The sequence below is a fragment of the Heptranchias perlo genome, chromosome X, assembly GCF_035084215.1.
Source record: "Heptranchias perlo isolate sHepPer1 chromosome X, sHepPer1.hap1, whole genome shotgun sequence".
Lineage (NCBI taxonomy): Eukaryota > Metazoa > Chordata > Chondrichthyes > Hexanchiformes > Hexanchidae > Heptranchias > Heptranchias perlo.
This window is the reverse complement of record NC_090370.1, coordinates 27,516,045-27,524,347: the sequence shown is the minus strand read 5'-3', so window position 1 is coordinate 27,524,347 and position 8,303 is coordinate 27,516,045. Positions and strand designations below refer to the sequence as shown.

General features: G+C 43.9%; 1 non-coding gene across 1 annotated transcript; it reads right to left on the bottom strand.

Moving 5' to 3' along the window:
• Positions 1-6,501: 6,501 nt before the first annotated feature.
• Positions 6,502-6,583, bottom strand: trnas-gcu (transfer RNA serine (anticodon GCU)). The gene has a single exon. It is a non-coding gene; the product is annotated as a tRNA-Ser (tRNA).
• Positions 6,584-8,303: the final 1,720 nt, after the last annotated feature.

Genomic DNA, 8,303 nt, shown 5'->3' with positions numbered 1-8,303 from the left:
CGTCGACCATTACCCTTTGCTTCCTGCCAATCAGTCAATTTTGGATCAACTTGCCAATTTCCTTTGGATCAAATGGGCTTTTACATTTTTGACCAATCTGCCATGTAGGACTTTGTCAAAAGCCTCGCGAAAATCTATATAGACTACAAAAAACTCACTCCCCTCATCGACCTTCATTGATACCTCCTCAAAAAATTCAATTCAAACGACCTTCCCTGAACAAATCCATGCTGACTGTCCTTCATTAATCCGTGCCTTTCTAAATGAAGATTAATACTTTCCCCCAGAATTGTGCTCAATATCGAGGTTAGGCTGACTGGCCTGCAATAATTCGATCTATCCCTTTCTCGCTTTTTAAACAACGGTACAAATTCAGCAGTCCTCCAATCCTCCGGCACGACACCTTTTGCCAAGGTGGATTGGAAAATGATGGTCAGAGCCTCCGCTATTTCCTTCCTTGCTTCTGTTAACAGCCTGGGATATATTTCAACAGGGCCTGGAGATTCAGGTGGAGCGATTTGTGGACTTCTTTTTCCTATTTGTAAAGGTTTGTACCGCAGGTCAAGATCGCAAGCCTCGGTCCAAATTAGGACCACTTCCGGGTTTGAACCTCAAATCGTGAATTATGCCCCGACCCCAACGAGCCCAGAAATAAGAACGTATCTTTAAATTAACGTGTGACAGACACATTCAATGAGAGGTCTGTCTGTACAATGAAAGGGCGTTTTTGAACAGTCATTCTGGTATCCGTTTCCTCCTGAAACCTGAACAAATACAAACACCACAGTATTATTTTGTCGCTTAATTCCAAAATATAGGTAAAATAATAAGCTGCACAACGCATTGCTGGGAGTTGAACCCAAAATCTCTTGTTTATTAGATCGACACTTTAACCAACTAAGCCACAGCGCCAATTAAAGATGCAACCGCCCCACCTCCTCTCACTAATATCTATCAGCGACACTTCACTATTGGGAGTTCAGGCCGTTTTATCTTTGTCCATTTCGCTTGTCCGTTTCCCTGTGCATTCCGATGCTGCCTGCATTTCTCGCTGTGTTGATCTTTGTGTATCCATCAGTGCGTTGATACACGGATAATTATGTGTGATTGTATTTGTAACATTAAATAAATTAGGGGTTCAGACAATTCTCGCTCTGACATTGGAGAAATATTGAGCCGAACTTGACTGCGAAGTGTTGTTTATTGTGGTGCTGAAACTAAAAAATCGTAAGAGGAGCAAAAAGGGAAAAGGAGAAAAACTTGTGAGGGAAAATGAGGACAACTCTCAAGGATTTTACAAGTATATTAGAGAAAGATGGGAGGCTTCGAGTAATGTGGGCCGCTTAAAGACAGATGGAGGTGATATTGTAATTGAAAATAAAGAAATTGCAGAGTTGCTAAATTTTTACTTTGCATCGGTCGTCACAGAAATGGATGAGGCTAACATACCAGAGACACGAGGAAAACTGTTAATAAATCAAGGGGATTCGTATAAGTAAAATAATGGCAATGGAGGAAATAATTAGACTAATCTCCAGGACATGACGGTTACCACCCCAGGTGATTAAAAGGAACAGGTGAGGAAATTGTACATGCTTTAGTCATGATCGATCAAAACTCTCTTGATTTAGGAATTGTTATTTAACGAAGAGCATCTTGATTGGAGGCTTCTGTTTGAGAAAGATCTCGAAGTGATAATTGAGAGACCGAAAATGAAGCCGTTTGGCAGGAGCGCTGATGCTGTCGGTTTTGCGCCGATCTCGTGTTGCACAATTGTTAAGCGTGCGTTAATTATTTATAGGAGTATGGGCTCCTGAAATGACCAGGTTGGGAGTTCGAGCGTCTTCTGAAACAATCAAACCTTTCACTCCGAACATGTTGAATTGAGTTCAAGGTACAACTGGTATGTTCCATAACGCATCTACGTCTTAGTGTTCCCATGTGGCACTCGGGTTCCTCTGGCCTACCGTCTTGCAATAGCAGGTGTCAATTTACTTGTTCATAGGGGGAGAGGGGGCTTTTAGCGGCAGCTCATATGGTAAAGGGGCCGGTACGAGATCATTAAATCTAAAGAACCAAACAAACAATTCTTCTTTTCGTTCAGCCGATATTCATCGGTTTGAATTTTCGTGTGGGGGAAATTTGGAAGGGAAATCTGCTGCCTGGTGTCACTGTGTAACGGGAGAAATTATTCAGCTGACAGATGTTAATATGCTGAAAGGTCGAGAGGCCTTTTCCAACTCCCGTGTGGGACAAGTTTAGCTTTTGAGCCGCTGGGTAAAGTGTTATTTTAATTGGTGCTAACGAATGACAAGACTTTTGGCACAAACAAGAAGAATTGTAAACTCACGAGTTCACTGTCCATGTTTCTTCCATCATGTTCAACAGGAACAAGGATTCTCCTCAACACGTTGCTGAGAATTTTTTAAAACGGACCTCACCCTTGCTCGACGGCTGCAGGGATAATTCAGGGACGTCCCATGAATATGTACGATGGAAGCTTATGTCGTATCGAGCCTGGGTAGCCCTGTCGGTAGAGTATCAGACTTTTAATGTGGGTAGTGAGCTGAAGTTCCAGCGTTTAACTCCCTGTCCAGGCTCCAAATTTCGGAACAGTTGGCAAGCTGTGTCTTTATAGCGGGACCTGCGATGTGTTGTCAACGTTTCGGTAGTATCTTGTTTCCCAGGAATGGGCATTAATGCGCTGTCTGAGGCGGTTCCCGATCAGGAATTCAACTTTACTGTATTAGTTCACTGTATTAATTTCGCAAAACTCATTAAACTCTGTAAAAAAGACTAATACTTGTTCAAATCGCCATTAGTCAACCAGTAACTTTCTGTTTCCGGCTGAAAGAAATGCTAACTTTTTTTACTAGGTCGAATTTAGGGAGTTCAGAGGGTAAGTGAAAAAGGAAATGAGAGGCAAAGAGAAATATGACCATAGACTGACGGCCAGCATAAAAGGGAATCCAAAAGTCTTCGACAGGCATGTAAACAGTAAACGGGTCGTAAGAGGAGGGGTGAGGCCGAATAGGCACGATAATGGAGATCGACTCATGGAGGCAGAGGGGATGGCCTAGGTACCAAATGAGTACTTTGCATCTGTCTTTACCAAGGAAGAAGATGCTGCCAGAGTCTCAGCAAAGGAAGGTGTAGTTGAGATACTGGATGGTCTAAAAAATGATAAAGAAGAGGCACTTGAACGGCTGGCTGTACTTAAAGTGGATAAACCACCAGGTCCGGATGGGATGCATGCTGGGTTGCTGAGGGAAGTAAGGGTGGAAATTGCGGAGGTACTGGCCATAATCTATCAACATCCTTTGATATGTGGGTGGTGCCAGAGAACTGGAGAATTGCAAAGGTTACACCCTTCTTCAAAAAAGGGTGTACGTATAAACCCAGCAATTATAGGCCAGTCAGTTTAACCTCAGTGGTGGGGATCTTTTAGAAACGATAATCCGGGACAGAATTAACAGTCACTTGGACGAGGGTGAATTGATTAGGGAAAGCCAGCACGGAATTGTTAAAGGCAAATTGAGTTTAACTAACCTGTTAGAGTTTGTTGATGAGGTAACAGAGAGGGTCGATGAGGGCAATTCGGTTGATGTGGTGTATATGGGCTTTCAAAAGGCGTTTGATAAAGTGCCGCATGGTAGGCTTATCATCAAGATTGCGGCCCATGGAATAAAGGGGGCAGTAACAACATGATTGCAGAATTGACCAAGGGCAGCTCACACCGCAACTATAAAAATGGTTAAATAAATCAGAGCTGTAATTACCAAGCAGTGCTTATTTCTCCAAGAAATAACAATATAATCCAGCCGTATGTCCACCTCTAAGATTTCACGACATGCGACAAATTGCCTTTAAGCTGTACCTTAAATTCTGCTCAATCACATAATTTGGAGATGTATACTATTTTTCTTTGCATGTATCTCTCTACCTCTGTCTGCGTTTCTTCTCTCTATGTCTTTCCCGCTGATGGACTTACCCGGCTTCTTTGAACGGCCAGGTCTGGAAACCCGGGCGTTCCAGACGGGTTTCTGGAACGCCCAGGTTTCCAGACTGTCGGATCTTCAGTTCAATTGTCGTGTTTCGACGGGATGAGCTTTGCGATTTTCCGTCTCCGTTTTCAGAAAATATAATCCCAAATGGGATTTCATCTCCTCGGGTCCCGTCACCTGCGGGTAATGGGAATGAACCCAATCTATCACTCGGTCTGAATATCCGTATTCTCATTGCTTCAGAATAAAATTACGGGGTTACATTTATTTTGAGGACACATTTTAGAAATAAACACATAACAGACTTATTCTAAAACTAGAAGCACGTGGGATTAAAGGACCGGTGGTAACGTGAGCACGTAATTAGCTAAAGGATAGGAGGCAGAGAGGAGTGGTGAACGGATGTTTTTCTGACTGGAGAGAAATATGAAGCTTGATCCCCCAGGGGTCGGTATTAGGACTGTTGCTTTTCTTGTTATATATGCATGACTTGGATGTAGGAATGGGGAGTACAGTTTCGAAGTTTGCGGATGATACAAAACTTGGCAACGTAGAAAATAGTGAAGAAGATGGCAGCAGACTTCAGGAGAACATGGACAGACTGGTGAAATGGGCAGTCACGTGGCAGATTTAACGCCGATCAGTGTGAAGTGATGAACTTTTGGAAGAAGAACAAGAAGAGGCAGTATAATCAAAATGGAACAATTTATGGGGGGTTGCAAGAGCAGAGCGACCTGGGGGAGCATATTCACAAAACAGGGCAAGTTGATAAGGTAGTTAAAAAAGCATATGGGATATTTGGCTTTGTAAATAGGGGCAATGAATTTAAATACAAGGAAGTCACACTAAACCTTTACAAATCACTGGTTAGGCCTCAGCTGGAATGTATTGTACACTTCTGGGCAACATACTATACGAAGAATGAAAAGGGATTGAAGAGGATTCAGAGCAGGTTGGCCTGGATGATACCAGTGATGAGGGACTTCAATTATTTGGAGAGATTGGAGAAGCTGGGATTATTCACCTTACAGCAGAGATGGTGAACGGGAGACCTAATAGAGGTGTTCAAAATTAAGGGTTTTGAAATAGCAAGTAGGGAGAAACTGTTTCCTCTGTCAACTGGGTCGGTAACCAGAGATAATAGATTTAAAATAATTGGCAAAATAACCAGAGAGGAATCTAAGAGATTATTTTTCATACAGAGGGTTGTTAAGATCAGGAACGCACTTCCTGAAAGGGTGGTGGAAGCAGATTCCACGGGATCATTCAAAACGCAATTGGACATGTGCTTGAAGAGGACTAATTTGCAGGGTTATGGGGAAAATCTGGGTTGTGGGTCTAATTTGGACAGGTCTTCGAAAAATAGCCGGCACAGGTACGATGGCCGAATGACCTCCTTCTATGCTGTAAGATTCTATGATTCTATGATTACCTTCTGCATCGTTGGAATTGAGAATATTAAGTGTTGTGGAGCCAAGAAAATTATAACCATGATATTCGGCTTCTCCATTCCCTTATGAATATCGCAGATTATAATGTCCAGGCGGGGGTGGGACTGAATGGGGGATAGAGTGCGGAGATTGGAATGGAAGCCTAGCAGAATGAATTTGATCTCAACAGCAGGCGGTGAATCTTCTTCTCCAGAGAGGATCGTCATTTCAGTTCAGAAGGAAAAAGGTATCAAGAAAATCGGGTGAAACAGATAAGGAATGATCCGGGACTGACAGCATATCTCTATTAAAAACCGAAACAGACACGGAATGATCCGGGACTGACAGCACATCCCTTTTAAACAGAAACAGACACGGAATGATCCGGGACTGACAGCACATCCATTTCAAACAGACACAGACACGGAATGATCCAGGACTTACAGCACATCCCTTTTAAACAGAAACAGACACGGAATGATCCGGGACTTACAGCACATCCCTTTTAAACAGACACAGACACGGAATGATCCAGGACTTACAGCACATCCCTTTTAAACAGACACAGACGCGGAATGATCCGGGACTTACAGCACATTGATTTGAACAGACACAGACGCGGAATGATCCGGGACATACAGCACATCCCTTTTAAACATATACAGACACGGAATGAGACGGGACTGACAGCACATCCCTTTTAAACAGATGGAGACATGGAATGATCCTCGTCTTACAGCACATCCCTTTTGAACAGACACCGACACGGAATAATCCGGGACTTGCAGCACATCCCTTTGAAACAGATGCAGACACGGAATGATCCGGACATACATCATAATTATGGTACATAAGTTTCTCTTACGTTGACCAGAAGGTTTACTCGTTTTACAATGACACGACTGTACACTTTGATTATTCGCGACCTGACAATCTCAACACTTTCGTGGTTGAAACTGTTGCTGATTTCAGCAAAGAATGCATAAACCTCCGTCTGCAGTTTCGAGAAGGAAGGAACCGACCTTCTGGATGGACTGAATGAAAGAAACAAGATGATAGCACAATATCGACGAAGATGCGATTTGAACCCACGCGTGCAGAGCACAATGGATTAGCAGTCCATCGCCTTAACCACTCGGCCACCTCGTCGCATGCGCAAACTTGCGAAAGCTCCTTTATTCAAAATGAAAATACTGCCTATGTTGCCAAACTGAATAAAAACAGTAAATGCTGGACATCCTCAGCAGGTCAGGCAGAATCTTTAGATGTAGAAACAGAGTGAACATTTCATGTAGATGACCATCACATGAGCATTCTATTAGAAACCTGACTTGCGCCTTGTAGATGGTGAGACGACTTTGGGGAGTTAGGAGGTGAGTCACTCGGCGCAGAATATCCAGCCACTGACCTGCTCTTGTCGCCACATATTTTTTGTGGCTGGTCCAGTTAACTTTCTGGTTCATGGTGACCACCTGGATGTTGATGGTGGGGGATTCCTGTAAAGATTCCAGGAATGAGGGGCTTTAGTTTCATGGATAGACTGGAGAAGCTGGGGTTGTTCTCCTTGGAATAGAGACAGTTGCGAGGAGATTTAATGGAGGTATTCAAAATTATGAAGGATCTGGACAGAGTGGATAGAGAGAAACTGTTCCTATTGGCGGAAGGGTCAAGGACCAGAGGACATAGATTTAAGGTGTTTTGCAAAAGAGCCAAAGGTGACATGACGAAAAACTTTTTGACACAGCGAGTGTTTAGGATCTGGAACGCACTGCCTGAGGCGGTGGTGGAGGCAGATTCAATCATGGCCTTCAACAGGGAACTGGATAAGTATTTGAAATGATAAAAAAATACAGGGCGACAGGGAAAGGGCGGGGCGGGGCGGTGGGGTCTAGTTGGATTGCTCTTGCAGAGAGCCGGTACGGACTCGATGTGCCGAATGTCCTTTTTCCATGATGTAACCTTTCTATGATTCTATTCTGTGTGTCGGGGGCGATGCAAAGCGACCGGAGCATGACGTAAATCGACCTGCTCATGTCCATTCCCTGATAATAAATCCTAGTGTGGTGCAAAGAAGAAATACATAATTATGGTACATATCTATCATCTTATGCTCACCATAAGAGATACATCGTTTACCAGGGGGCCATTGCGCACTTTGATAGATACTTCACCGAGATCACCCCTTACACTCCCAACACCTCCGTGCAAGAAACATTTTGGGTGGCAATTCAGAATTTGCTGATTTGTGCAATCAGATGTAAGCCATCAATGCGGAAACGCACTTCTTTGGAAAGAACATTTTTGGGTGACGCGGCCAAAATAAACAGCTCTACCAATTGTAGCAGAGGGGGGATCCAAACCCACATAATCGAAAGATTGACTCCAGCATCTTAGACAGCTGAATTGCTCTCCTCCATACCAGTCTGCCCAGTTCAGAGGGCTGAAACCTTACCTCTGGTTCTTTCCCCACAGGCGCTGCCTGACCTGCTGAGTGTTTCCAGCATTTTCTGTTTTCATTTTTGACCCAAGGACGCAGCTCGCACTTCACTTTCCCCACGCGCTTTAAAGTCTGTCGTTTCCGAACAAAATCCCCTCCGCGCCGGACATTCAAAGGACCTTTCGCTCCCGGCCAACCTCCTGAAATCGACACTTTTTCACCATTGCCGCTCTTCTCATTTCTCCTCATTCCTTTTCAATCGTACATTTCCACAGACCTATTAAGATCAAGGGGAACATTTCCGATCTTACTGCACCGCCCAGACTGACAAAAGTGCACCTTTCAGCCGTCATTCGCAGCTATGTCGCGCCGCCCGTCTCTCCCGCACATCAACTGCTCGGGAAAAAGCGCAAACGACCATGAAAACAAAAC